This window comes from Phascolarctos cinereus, unplaced genomic scaffold, assembly GCF_003287225.1.
Source record: "Phascolarctos cinereus isolate Bilbo 61053 unplaced genomic scaffold, phaCin_HiC Scaffold_5;HRSCAF=322, whole genome shotgun sequence".
NCBI classification, from domain to species: Eukaryota; Metazoa; Chordata; class Mammalia; order Diprotodontia; family Phascolarctidae; genus Phascolarctos; species Phascolarctos cinereus.
In genome coordinates, this window is record NW_027555958.1 from 275,817,003 (window position 1) to 275,832,252 (window position 15,250).

A 15,250-nucleotide genomic window follows, 5' to 3' on the forward strand; every position below is an offset into this window, starting at 1 on the left:
AGAGCACAGTGTGCTTCTATTCACATCACAGGCTTCAAAGTTACCTCTAGTTAGCTTAAGGGTTTATTTGATTATCTTTAATTAGATTGATGGCAGTACAGATTTTCCCCCCTTTGTCTCTTTAATTATCTTACCCCAGGCAACCAAAAACAATCTGCAGGGAAAACCATTTTTGGTTAATACTTTTTAATGATTTGCAAATAAAATATAATTAATACATTTATCTTGTAATCACATGTCAAACAAACTAATTATGATAAAATTTAGGTTACAGTAGGGAGGAACCCTCTCTATCCACCTCAGCAATTCATTTTAGAGCAGGACCACTTCCAATTGAATTAAGAGTTACATATAGCCACTTACATGGTCTAATTTAAGGGTAATCTTAAGATTGTACCTACCACCCAAGGGCTCCTATATTGACTTGCCATGGCCCCTTCCCTCTTCTAACCCTGAAATTTTCATAGTCAGAATTACATTGCTATCATCATCAACATCATCATCAATTGATAATAAAAGTTAAAAAAAACAGTGGAGTAGAGCGAATCAAGGACTGGTCTCTAAGTCCAGAAGACCTGGTTTCAAGATGAATTTAATTTTATATGTATTTAAAAACATTACTCTGAGAATGGGTCTATAGGCTTCACTGGATGGCCAAAAGTGGTCTATACACAAACAAGTTAAAAGAACACATGTTCTAAGAATATAAATTGCAAAGCAAGTGTGACCAGCATTGGTAGACAAAGTTTCCTTCCTGAGAGTTTCTTATACCAATGAAATAAGAAGTCTGGTCCCCTCCAAGAATAATAACATCATAATACTACTAATGTCAAATCAAAAAATGAAAAATCATGTAACTATTTGGAGACCATGGGATGAATAAATAAGCACTCTTGATTTCATAGAGGCAATTTTTATACCGTAAGTGAAAATGATTTAGGGTATTGAGAGAAATGAAGTTTCTCCAAAGGGCCTATTGTTCTTTGTTGCCCTCCATAATGTAAAAGGGAAAAGCAGAATAAGGGAAAGATAGATTTTGCAGCTGCTTTGCTGTTTAGAAAGAAGTACTTATATGTAATTGGACAACATAGCATCCTAGTTAACGAATAACTGGTTGGGCATGTATGCTCTGCCCAGAGACAGACAGCTTGTTGAGTTTTACATTTCTCTAGCTTAAAGGGTGATACTTTCTTATCATGTCATTTTAACAGTGATTGTTAGTTGAAAGAACTTTTAAATGCTTCATTGATTTGAAAACAAAAAGGATAGGATTTGCCCAACTAGAGGGTGGTGAGGATTAGAAGGGGAACAGTTAGCAGAGATGCAGGTGTTGAAATTTCTAAATGGACTAATATCATCAAAGTCTGCACTTCAGAGCTGTGAGTTACCCTGAGCACCTGGCTTTTCCTCTCTCACGGCCTTCCCTATCAGGTTTCTGAAAGTGTGTGCCCATTCTCTCCTACAGGTATGAGTACATATTGGTAGGAGAATGTGACCCAGGTTTAAGATGTTTCTATTATTCCTGCATTTGCTTTAATAATCTGTGATGTTATTATTTCTTTTGCTTTATTGTTAAGTAAATGGCTATGTTTAAGACCTAAGTGTGTCAATTGTGAGTAGCTGAGTATGTACAAACAGAAATATACCAGTGGTAGCTTGAAAGCTATAGAGGCTATAAGGGGGAGTGTATTCACAACAGGATTACCTCGGGGAGAGTTTGAGCATAACCTTCCCTGAGAAACTAGACCTGCCGGTGTGAGATCTGACTAAAGTGAGTGGCCAGCCTAGAGAGTGAGCAGATAGCTACATTTTTTACAGTACTGATGTTAGGTGCTACAATGTGGGTAGTCATTGCATATAAATATGCATTACACATAAATAAAAAATGGGACAAGATGAAGTGCCAAGAAGATCTCCTCTCTACTTTTCTCATCAGCACACTGGGGCATCAATTAATTTATCCCAGTATCTAATTTTCACCCTGGAAGATACAGAGACACCAAGGCTGTTTCAATGAAGACAGCAGAACATGACACCATGCAGAAGCTACCAGAAAAAGTGGGTCCATGGGAGAATAATACAGTGGGGTTGTGGGCAACTGAGAGGTAGCATAAAGACTGTAGGTCCCAAAGACGGAAGTAACAGTGGTGGGTTTTATAAGGAGAGTAACAGACAAAAGGACCGAAGAATTGCAATATACTTGCTCAGATCTACCAACCACTATTCTTTTTCTGAGGAACCTATTAATCTCAATATAGAATTGTCTTACATTTACATCAATTACTTCAAAACTTGTTTCAGAACTGTCCCTAGAATTACTCACTCCTAAGTAATTGGCTAAGACTCTCATAATTAATTAGCAACAGGTACAGAGAAGTGGCAAAATAGATACAGTGCTAGACTTGGAGTCAAAAGCCCTGAGTCTGAATCTGTCTCAGACACTTATTAGCAGTGTGAAAATGGGCAAATCACTTAACTTCTCTAAGTTTCTTTATCCACAAAATGAGGGGAATTGGACTCAATAGCCTCTAAGGTTCCTTCTAGTTTTAAAATCTATGATCTTAATACAAATGCGGATATACTTGCTGACTAAGAAATCAAAGTCTCACATTGAATGGGGATCTATGCATCTTGTGACCTTTATGGGACGAATGTTATTTAGCAGCTAGAAAAGTACAGTGGGAATTAGTGAAAGAAAGTTCTGCCTCTGTATGAGTAATTCAGGAACACCAAAGGACAAGAGCCAAACAAGAGTTTGTCAATAAGGACTGATTCATCCTTTTCATAATAACCATGTACTGGATTAGTCTGATGACAGAAATCTATAGATAATAAAATCAAGGGCCTGTGCCTGAGGGCAGACTCTAACTTTTTTCAGTTACCTTTTTTGGGATAAAGCCATGAGAAGACTCTCCATTCAGACTGATTCTGATTAATTGTACCTGTGCCCCACCCTCTCACTTCTCTTCTAGATTTAAGGAATGGCATTCCTTTGGAGAACATTTGGTTGTGAAGGGCACCTGCCTGTGTCATGTGCTTCTTTGCTCAGAATGGTTAAAAGTAAGGTTCCCACTGATCACCCCTGATGATGCCCTGTCATTTCTGAAATGGCAAATGCTATTAAAGATAATATCCTTAATGTCTTTTAGATAAGACATGTGACATGTGACCATGGCTTCTATTTCCATCCATGTTAGATACCCTCCTCTCTCAAACTCTTCCTTCTCGCCAACTTTTCTATTACTGTCAAAGGACCATCATCTACAGGCTTGTAACCTTGTCATTACCGCTCACTCTCCCTCCACATATCCAAGTTCTTTTCAGATCTTGTCATTTTTATTTTCACAACATCTGTCCTGTCTGTCTCCTTTACTCACACAGCTGCCATGCCACTAAAGGCTCTCATCACCTTTTGTGTGGACTATTGCAAAAATATTCTAATTGGTCTTCTTGCCTCAAGTCTCTTCCTTTTTTGATTCATTTTCTACTCAGCTGCAAAGTGACTTTTGAAGTGCAGGTCTGACTATGTCACCCCCTTATTCAATAAATTGAAATGGCTCCTATTACCTCCAAGATCAAATACAAAATCCTCTGTTTGACATTTAAAAGCCTTCACAATCTCTCTTGTCTTCTTACACTTTATCCCTCTCCATGAACTCTATGGCTAAATCAAATTGGTGTTTTGTTCCTCACACATGACATTCCATCCTCTGATTCTGTTACTTCTTCTTCCTCACTTCTCTCTTACTCCCCAACCCTCTGCAATCTGGCTTTCAATATTATCATTCAACTGAAACTGCTCTCTCCAAAATTTTAGTCTCAAAATTTCAGAGTCTAAAGATATTAGTCCTTACCTTCAACATTCCCTGCATTTGGCACTACTGACTACCTTTCTGCTCCTACTCATTCTGTTCTGTGTCTTCATGACACTGCTTTCTCTTGGTTCTTCTTCTAAATTTATTAACCATTCCTTCATGGGCTCCTTTGATCTTCATTCATATCATATCTCTCAAACATGGGTGTACCTCAAAGCTCTGTCCAAGGTCGTCTTCTCTTTATCTATTCTCTCTCCATGACCATTAGTTTCCACATATTCAATTATCACCTCCATGCAGATGATTCACAAATCTATAGATCTAGTTTGATTCTCTTTCCTGAGCTCCATCCACATCAACGAACTGCTTTTTGGACATTAAAACTGCATGCTTTAGAGACATCTTAAGCCTAAACATCCCTAAAACAGAACTGATTGTCAATTTCCCCCAAGCCCTTCCTTCTAATGAATGTTCACTATTCTTCCACTCTCCTATGCCTGCAACTTCAAAATTTTCAACTCCTCATTTGCTCTTATCCCACATAGCTAATCAGTTGCCAAATATTTTTGTTTCTATCTCTACAATACCTCTCACATCTGATCTTTTTTTTCTACTCTCAAGCCACTGCTTCAATTTTGGACCTCATCACCTCTAGACTAATTATTGCAATGGCTGCCTAATTGGTCTCCCTGCCTCAAATCTTTCCCCATTTCTCCCTAGTTCATCCTCTACACTGCAGCAAAAGTGATTTTTAAGTGTAGATTTGATCCTATCATCTCCCTGCTCAATAAAGTCCAGTGGCTCCCTATTGCCTTTAAGATAAAGTCATACCTTGGCACTAATCTTTTTTTCCAGCCTCATTATACATTAGTCCCCTTCCTATACCCTATGGTCCAGTTGACCAGAACTTCTATTTGTTCTTCATATACAGTCAACTATCTCTTGTCTCTGTGTCTTTGCACTGGCCATACCCCATTCCTAGAATCTAATCTCTCCTCACATCTAGTGTCTTTAAGACACAACTCAGACACCACTTCCTATATGTTTTCTCCTGATCCTTCAAATACTAGCATTTTCCCCATTAACTATCTTATATTTATTTTTATTTATGCTGCACATATTTATTTGTATATGTATGAACAGTGTTGTTTCAGAAAGCAGAGAGAAGCAGTGGAGTGCAAAAACAGTTTCAGGAAAACTTGGCAAGATATTTAACTAGGTAACAGCACCCCAAAGGCATCCAGGGATGTAGAATGGAAGGAGGATAGATACATGAGAATATTCCCTTATGCCAAGGAATAAGAGAAGATACTAAAGATGTGGAAAAAGAATCTCAGACCTTATTATACTGACAGGGATTGAAAAAAAAACATCAATAACTACTAACCTACATGCCTCCTCTCTTATTTATATAAAATCTCCATGAGTCATCTATACCCAATTGAGGGCATCTTTGATAAGGTCATTCACAGGGAACATGCAAAGTTTTGCAAATAACATTTAATAATTACTATTTCACCACTAATGCAAAGACAATAGAAGAGAATATAAGACCCCATTTTGTTAATTTTTTTGTTTACTAAAAAAAAAGAAAACATTTGATCTTGTAGAACAAAATGTCATCTTATGGACTATTTTACAACAAGGTATCTCTTATTCCTATAATCAAAATCATTCAAGATTCCTTGGAAAATATAACTATAGAAATAACTCTCTCCCTATGATAATAAACATGAGGCAAGGCATAGAACAGGAAGATATAAGCCTGCCCAGTGTGTTCAGCTCTATGATGGAGGAGATTATGTTCAGAGTTCAGGTTGAAGAGGGATTACTTGTGGATAATGAGGTCCTCCAGATGCTTGTTTTATGGATGGCATTGTGCTGATTATATCAAACCCCAGAATACTGCAGAGTCTCATGGAAGAGACTGTCATCATTCAAAGAAGTTTGGCCTATTCATCTACATGAGAAATATCAAATCAAAGAATGTCTTTTACTCAGATTTCTACATAAATTTAAATGGATTCCCTGTATAGCTTGTCCATTCACATACACACACACACACACACACACACACACACACACACACACACACAGAGGTACCTGGAACACAGTATGGATGGACAATAAATAACAAGAATGGGCTGGATTGCTTTTAAGAAACTACAAAGTTCCATGAATGATCCCCAAACTTCCCATGAAGCAAAGGCCCATTTTTTAATACTTTTTTTTTTTTAGGCAATTGGGGTTAAGTGACTTGCCCAGGGTCACACAGCTAACAAAGTGTCAAGTGTTTGGTCTGAGGCCACATTTGAACTCAGGTCCTCCTGACTTCAGGGCCAGTGCTCTATCCACTGCCACCACCTAGCTGCCAAAATACTAATATTCTTGCTTGTGCTACTACAAGGCAATGAAACATGGAATACAAATGCCTCCAAAGAAGTCAAAATAAGCATCATGGAAAAAGCAATGGAGAGTCACATAGTGAGTATGAAAAGGCTTCAGCATTTAACCAGTAAAGGACTCCAAAGTAGAAAAAGAGTGAAAAAACATCACAAGGAATCCTATGACAGGAAGAGAAGATGGGCTGGTAGTTTGTTGTAAAATTCCACCAGTACTCTTGTTTCAGGAGAAATGCCTTCAACTGAGAAAGGCCTTCAATATATTGGGCCTCTGTAGTGAACTTTGGGGAGGACATGGATGATGGTCATAGGGGTGGGAGGGGATGGATGGGTTGCGATCTGCATTGTTAGAGGAAATAAATCAAGGAGACCACAGATCCATTTGAGTGTTAGGGGAAGTCACATGGCCAGTGTATAGAAGGCTTGACTTCAGAGTGAAGAAGGCCTGAGTTTGAATCCTGCCTCAGATATTTTCTAGCTGTGTGACCCTGGGCAAATTAATTAACCTCTCTCAGTCTCAAATTCCTTACTTTTAAAATAAGAGGAATACCTCACAAAGTGGTAGTGAGAAACAAATAATCTTAAGCACATTGCAAACCTTAAATATAAATGCTAGCTATTATTATTGTTGTTGTTACCCATTTCAGCTCTCCCAGTAGAATGGGAACTCCAAAGAACAGGAACTGATTCATTTTAGTCTTTATAGCTCAGAGCATAGCATGGTGTCTGACACATAATATGTGCTTTAAAAGTGTTGATTGATTATGTCTCAAATGATAATACTATGTCACAGGGTAAAAGGTGGCCTACTTTATAAGTTCAGTTTATCATCATCATCATCATCATCACTAACAGAGCTAACTGATTCTTAGGAGTCTAGATTGTCACTCTGCCCCCCCATGCTCTGGTTCTAGTGCTAATCCTCCATGTCAAAGCTACGGAGGCTAGCTGGAGTCCCACCTCCCTCTGCTGCCAAGCAACAGAAGTTTTCAGGTAAGGAGCTGGTTCACACTATAGTTCCCTCTTCCAGCCTGGAAACCTCTACATTTACTGGGTAACTTCTAGCCCCACTGTGGTGGGACTGGTTACAGGAGGCACCTCAGCCTAAAGAACATTAGTAGCTGATTGGTGGCAAAGTGCTCCCAGGTGGTTCAGTGGCAGAGGCAGCACGGACTGGGACGTAGGGATGGAAAATATTCACAAGTACTGCCATAACCAATATGTAAAATCAACTCTACTTTGAGAGAGACATAATTAAAGAGAAAACTCAAGAAAAACCTGAGTGAGGATGCACTGCTTCGGATGAATTGGGTATGCTTTTGTGCTCTCACAGGCAGGGGCTGAGAAAAAAGGGCAGCTTTAAACACGTTGACCAAAAGAGACCAGTTAGTTCAATAATTATGACAGCATTTGAAATAACAATAGCTAGCATTTATTTAGTGCTTTAAGGTTTGCAAAGCACTTTACATACATTTTCTTATTTGAAATACTCACAACAACCCTGGAGGTAATTAATATTATTATCCCCATTTTACAAATGAGTAAATTAAGGCTCAGAGATGTTAAGTGATTTCTGTAGGATCAGACAGCTAGTAAATGTCTGAGGCAAGATTTCAAATTAGGTCTTCCTGACACCAAGTCCAACACACTACTATTAAGACGACAAATCCTATATAACCCTAGAGAAGCACATTTTAAATACTCCTTAAAAATTCTTATAGTGGAAGAAGCTTAGGGAAAGATGATGTGAGAGCGACTGGAAAAAAAAAAGAGACTGAATTTGGGTATGACATCATTGTAGTACTTTTCTGGCCAATAAAGATTTAATCCATTTGTTAGAGGACCCTTGGTCTTTTTTCTTTTTTTCTAGTCAAACACCATCATTTGTTAGTTTATGCAAATGTGACTCCTAAAGAACAATGAGCTTGCTTCCTGGGGTCTAGAGCTTTTAATATTCAAGCTGTATCACAGAGAAGAACTGGAGTTATTTATGTTTTCATGTTCAGCAGAGCTATTGAAGGATAAAGTAATGCATGATTCATATGGTCAAATATATTCCCCAAATTCTGTGACAGATGAAGCAAGGATTACTTTGGTGCATTCTTTTCATAGTTGACATCCTGACACAAGATCTGGGTGGCTTCAGTTTTTCCTCTATTTGTAAAAACATCTTTTTATTTCAGGGGTTTGTCCTGAGACAAACATTTCTACTAAAAAAAGCAGAAAGAAGATGAAGGAAATGATCCTTGTGACTCAGCTATGCCTTACAAAGCCAGGTCTTCAAACCATATAGAAATAGCCTTCTATAAGTAAATTAGCACATAGTAGGTCTTCCATGGAGCACTTATATAGAAAGAAGAGTGCAAGACAAAGCAAGGAAGGGACAAGTGATCCGAAGATGAAGACATGGTCAGAAAGAGGAGTTTTCATCTATTAGTAAAGATCTATGCTGGGCCACTATTTATTTCTCTTTTCCACTTGCCAATTTTAGCCAAGGTGGCATTAACTTTCTAGGGTTCTTCCAAAATCTTCCTCCTGCTGAAGACCAACATTTATGATGCTATTGTACAGTTACTGGGAGAGCACAAAAGCACAACTAACAACATATCCTGGGAGATACGGGAAGAAATATTAATGGTAAACAGTGGCAGCCTTAAGAAGATGTCATTTAGAATGCTGCAAAGGACTTATTTCTCTTTTTATTAATGAGAAAGAAAACCTTAGTACTCTTAGCAGAAGCTACAATGAATTGCTAAGGACAATAAACTATGAAGCCCTCTCTTTATTTAAGCTAAGTTAAACTTTTGCCTTCCTCAAAGACCTGTGCTTATCCCTAAAGGTGTTACATGACTCAGAGCTGAGGGGACAGGGACTTGGTGCTTTCAGATGACAAAGCAATCAATGTTCTCCATTTTTGTGAAGAGAATTGAAGGGAATTGTAGCAAAACCCCAAGTACAGAGAAACTGACTGGAGCACTAGAGCACTGGGTGGAAGACCCACATGTACATCCTGACATTGCCATTTACGAGCTGTATGGCTCAGGTGAATCATTGTATTTCTCTGAACTTCAAGCTCCACATTTGTATAATGGGATGATGATATTTGCAATTCCTACCTTAAAGGTTTATTATAAGGATTAAATGAGATTAAACACACACACACACACACACACACACACATTCTCACATGTGTGCATGTGCCTGAGTGCATGCGTGTGACAGAATAATGTCTAGTGTTTCAATATACCTCAAACTATAGTTCCCAAAGGCAGACACAATTTCCTGATAAGATCTGATCATTAGTTCAATCGACAAAGCATATCTTAAGCACCTACAATGTTCTAGGGGCTATGTTAAATGTCGAAGATACAAAGACAAAAATGAAATAGACTAGGCCTACACAGCCTGCTGCCCACCAAAGGAGTTCGGGTGCCCCGCAAAAAATTTTTCGTGGGCTGCCCAAAATCCTTTGACATGCCGCAAGTGAGCCATGGGCTATAAGTGGCCCAGGGGCCACAGGTTTGTGCAACCCTAAAATAGACCCTACTTCGAGGGACTTTACATTCTGTTGGAATACAGATCTACAAGTAAAATACAGATAAAACACATATGAAGTGATTTCAGGGATGTGGGCACTAGCAACTGAGGATCAGGATATGATGCTTACCATAGGACATAGCATTTGAGCTGAGTTTTCAAGGAAACTAGAGTTTCTGAGAAGTTTAGAGTTCTCATAGAGTTTCTAATGAAGAAGTGTATTCCAGACATGGGAGATAGCTTGTGCAAAGATGTAGTGATAGGAGATGGAACGTTGTGTATGAGGGAGAGCATGAAGGCCAATGTGGCTGGACAGTAGAGTCTAGTGGTTAGGAAAGTAATGTGTAATAAATCTCAAAATGTAGAATGGACCCAAACTGTGAGGGCTCTAAATGCTGAACAGAAGAGTTTGTATAGGATCCTACAGTCAACAAGGAGCCACCGGAGCATTCCTGAGCTTGTGTCTTAGGAATATCAATTTGGTAACTGTGGAAGATAAAGTGAAGAGGGGAGAGACTAGAAATAAGGAGACCACTATTGAATTAGGCTAGGTGAGACGTGATGAGGGCCTGAACTAGGGTGGTAGCATTACAAATCATTACAAATTATTAAGCACCAGACATTTTGATAAGTTTTAGAGATACAAAGAAAGGCAAAAATAGACCCTGACCTCAAAGAGCTCATGGTCTAATGGGGAGACAATGTGCAAAAAACTGTGTACTAACATAATATATAAAATATAATTGGGGATAATTTCAGAGGGAAGCCACTAAGATTAAGAATTGGGAATTGAGAAGATGGGACTTTAGCTGAGACTTGAAGGAAGCTGGGAAAGGCAGGGGGCAGAGAGGAGGAGGAAGAGAGTTCCAGGAATGGGGTACCGCCAATCAAAATGCTTGGTCTCAGAAGATGGAGACTCTTGTGTGAGGAACATTAAGGAAGCCAGTGTCATTGGACTGTATTTGGAAAGAAGGAAGGGAATAGGTTGGAAGACCAGAAAGGTAGGATGGGTCAGGTTATGAAGAGCACTGTGAGTGAAGAGAAATAAACAGTAAGAATGCGAGCTAGCCCTCATATAATCTCTACAAAGAGCTTCACGTATTTAATCTTCATTAACAACCCTGAAGTAATTGCTATTGCTATTCCCATTTTGCAGATAAGGCTGAGAGTGGTTAAGTGACTTCCTGAGCATCATATAACTAGTAAAAATATATGAGGTCAGATTTAAACTCAAGTCTTCATGAGTCCAAGTCCAGCACTTTACTCACTAGTTCATCCAGCATTTAAGAAACAAATATGAAAGGGGCAGCTAGGTGGTACAGTGGTTAGAGCACTGGCCACAGAGTCAGGAGGACCTGAGTTCAAATCCAGTCTCAGCTACTTATTAGCTGTGTCACCCTGGGCAAATCACTTAACTCCAATTTGCCTCTCAAAAAAAAGAAAAGAAAAGAAAAGAAACAAATGAGAAAGATTATGAAGATAAAATCAAGAATATTTAGCAACTGATTGGATATGAGGGAGTGAAGGGTAAAGGTTGTGAACCCTGAGTAACTCAAGAAGGTTAGTTTCATCAATGCTAAGTTTGGAAGAGAGGTGTTTGAAGAAGAAAGATAATCAGTAACAAACAATACAGAGTCAAATGGAATAATAATAAAAGCCAACATTTATATAGCACTTTAATATCTTGTTTGAGCCTCACAACAACTCTGGGAGGTAGGTGCTATTATTATCCCCTTTTTACAAATGAGGAAACAGAAACGAGACAGGTCACATGAATTGCCCAGAATCAACACAATCTCTCACTCCAGGGCTGGCTGTCTAGATTATATAAATGTAATTTAACAACTGTATTTTGATATAATCTATTTCCTTTGTAACCCTAAGTATTTTATATTATTTATTTAAAAAACATTGTTCTGAACTGAGGCAGGATTCTGTTGCTTTGCCCATACTTAGATCTTGGTCCCGGTCCTGGATGGCAGTCCCAGGGTGAGGAGGAGCACTAGCATAGCAGAATTTGTGGCAGCAATGGAGGGGGCAATCGCCTCTTAGTTCCAGGGCAGAAAAGAGTCTTGTGGTCACTCACAGACCAGAGCATAGGCCAGGAGAGGAGTAAACATTTCTCCTTAGACCATACCACCTTGGAAGAACTGAAAACTTCCAGATCCCTAGAAGTACTTCTGAAAACAGCTGAACAAAACCCCTGGAGCTTGGGACAGTGTGCCCTCCATCCTAGAAGTAGAGCTCTACTTTAACAGTTAAAAGTCAAATAACAGGCTGGGAAAATGAGAAAACAATGGGAAAAAAAAACCCAAACTCTGACTACAGAAGGTTATTATGGTGACAAGAAAGATTAAAACACACACTCAGAAGAAGACAACAAGTCTACAGGGAAAATACGAATTGGTTTCAGGCCATGGAAGAGCTCAAAAATGATTTTGAAAATCAAGTAAGAGAGGTAGAGGAAAAATTGGGAAGAAAAATGAGAGTGATGCAAGAAAATCATGAGAAAAGAATCAACAGAAGATGGCAGAGTAAAAGCAGTGATTTGCTTGAGCTCTCCTTCAAACCCTTATGAATACCTGTAAAAATGGCTCTAAACAAATTCTAGAGCAGCAGAACCCACAAAAAGACAGAGGGAAACAAATTTCCAGCCCAAGACAACCTGGATGGTTGATTGGAAAGGTCTCTTGCACTAGGCAGGGAGAGGAGCACAGTTCAGTGTGGGCTGTGCTAGCAAAACCTGGGCCTCAGCGATCCTGAAGTAGACCTCAGCAGACTGAATCATGGGCAGCTGTGGCAGTTTCCAGACTTCTCAACCCACAAATGCCAAAGACAGCTTAGAAGGTCAGTAGGAAAGGTCTGTCAGACCATGGTGGGAGAGGAGTGTGGTCCAGCACTGGTCCTGGCGCAGCTCTGGGATGGTGGCTACTTCTGGAGCTCTCAGCCCACAGACATAGGGGAGGATCAAGCAACTAATCGGAGGATTGCAGAGATCTCTTGGCTGGTGCTGTGGCAGAATTGTCTTGCTTTGCCCAGGCTTGGATCTGGGTCACAGTTCTGGGTGGCGGTCCTGGGGCTAGCAGGAGTGCTGGTGTGCTGGAGCTTGTAGTGGTGGTATAGAGAGAATCCTCCTCACAGTTCCAAGGCAGAAAAGAGTGCTTGTGCTCACTCATAGACCAGAGCACAGGCCAGAAAAGGAGTAAACACCTCGCCCTCGATCTTTCCACCATGGAAGAACAGAAAATTTACAGGTCCCTAGAAATATCTCTGAAAACAGCAGCACAAAACCCCCGAAGCTTGAGACAGTACATTCTCCACCCTGGCAGCAAACCCCTACCTTAACAAAGAGTTTAAAACTCAAGTAATTGGCTGGGAACATGAGCAAAATGCACAAAAAAGTCAGACTATAGAATCTTTCTTTGGTGACAAAGAAGATCAAAACATACAACCAGAAGAAGACAACAAAGTCAAAGCTCCTACATCCAAGGCCTCCAAGAAAACTATGAATCAGTCAAAGGCCATGGAAGAGCTCAAAAAGGATTTTGAGAAGCAAGTAAGAGAAGTAGAGGAAAAACTGGTAAGAGAAATAAGAGTGATGCAAGAAAACCATGAAAAGCAAGTCAACAGCTTGCTAAAGGAGCCCCCCAAAATACTGTATATCTTATTTCACTGTTGCTTATAAAAACATTTTTTAACATTTGTTTTTAAAACTTTGGGTTCCAAATATTCTCCCTTCTTCCCTTCTACCAGCCCTCATTGAGAAGGCAAGCAACTCAATACAGGTTATACTCAAAATCTTGTGGAAGTGAATGCTGAAAACTAAAAATAAATATTTAAATAAAAAAAGATAAAAATGAAAACAAAAGAAAGAAAAGAATCAACAGTTTGGTAAAGGAGACACAAAAAAATACTGAAGAAAATAACACCTTGGAAAGTAGACTAAGCCAAATGGCAAAACATGTCCAAAAAGCCAATGAGGAGAAGCATGCCTTAAAAAGCAGAAATGGCCAAATGGAAAAGGAGTTTGAAAAGCTCAATGAAGAAAATAATTCTTTGAAAATTAGAATGAAGCAAGTGGAAGCTAATGACTTTATGAGAAATCAAGAAACAATAAAACAAAACCAAAGAATGAAAAAATAGAAGACCATGTGAAATATCTCATTGGAAAAACAACTGACCTGGACAATAGATCTAGGAGAGATAATTTAAAAATTATTGGACTACCTGAAAGCCATGATCAAAAAAAGAGCCTAGACATCATCTTTGAACAAATTATCAAGGAAAACTGTCCTGATATTCTGGAACCAGAGGGTAAAATAGAAAGAGTAAGAATTCACTGATTACCTCTTGAAAGAGATCTCAAAATGAAAATTGCCAGGAATATTATAGCCAAACTCTAGATTTCCCAGGTCAATGAGAAAATATTGCAAACAGCCAGAAAGAAATAAGTACTGTGGAGCCACAATCAGGATAACACAAGATTTAGCAGCTTCTGAAGGATCAAAGGGCTTGGAATATGATAGTCCTTCCAGAGGTCAAAGGAGCTATGATTACAACCAAGAATCATCTACTCAGCAAAAAACTGAGTATAATCCTTCAGGGAAAAAAACTGACATTCCATGAGATAGAGGACTTTCAAACAGTGGATGACAAGAACCAGAGCTAAATAGAAAATCTGACTTTCAAATACAAGACTCAAGAGAACCATAACAAGGTAAACAGGAAAGAGAAATCATAAGGGACTTAATAAAGTTAAACTGTTTACATTCTTACATGGGAAGATGATATTCTAACTCATAAGATCTTTCTCATTATTAGGTAGTTAGAAGGAGTATATAATAGTCAGATGGCACAGGTGTGAGTTCAATATCAATGGATGATATCTAAAAAATAAAATTAAGGGATGAGGGAGAAATGTACTGGGAGGAGAAAGGAAGAGAGAATGGGGTAAATTATCTCACATAAAAGAGGCAAGATAAAGCTTTTACAGTAGAGGGGAAGAAGGGAAGGTGAAGGGAAGTGAGTGAACCTTACTCTCATCAGAATTGGCTCACAAAAGGAATAATATACACACACAATTGGGTATAGAAATATATCTTACCCTATAGGAAAGTAGGAAGGAAAAGGGATAATGGAAGACGATAGGGTATGATAGACAGGAGGGCAAATTGGGGGAGGAGGTAGTCAGAAGCAAAACACTTTTGAGGAGGGAAAGGGTGGAAGGAGAGAAAGAATAGAATAAATGGGGGTGGAGGGAATAGAATGGAGGGAAGTACCATTAGCAATACTAACTGTGAAAAAAATTATTGAAGCAAGTTTGTCTGATAAAGGTCTCATTTTTCAAACGTATAGAGAACTGAGTCAAATTTATAAAAATAAGTGCCATTCCCAAAATGATAAATGATCAAAAGACATAGTCAGTTTTCAGATAAGTAATTAAAGCTGTCTATAACCATATGAGAAAATATTCTAACACACTACTGATTGGTGAAA

The 15,250-nt window shown here is 38.8% G+C and overlaps 1 protein-coding gene across 1 annotated transcript in view; it reads right to left on the reverse strand.

Moving 5' to 3' along the window:
• Window positions 1-15,250, reverse strand: part of PRKCA (protein kinase C alpha) — a 502,485-nt gene that overhangs the window by 22,064 nt on the left and 465,171 nt on the right. The window lies entirely within an intron of this gene.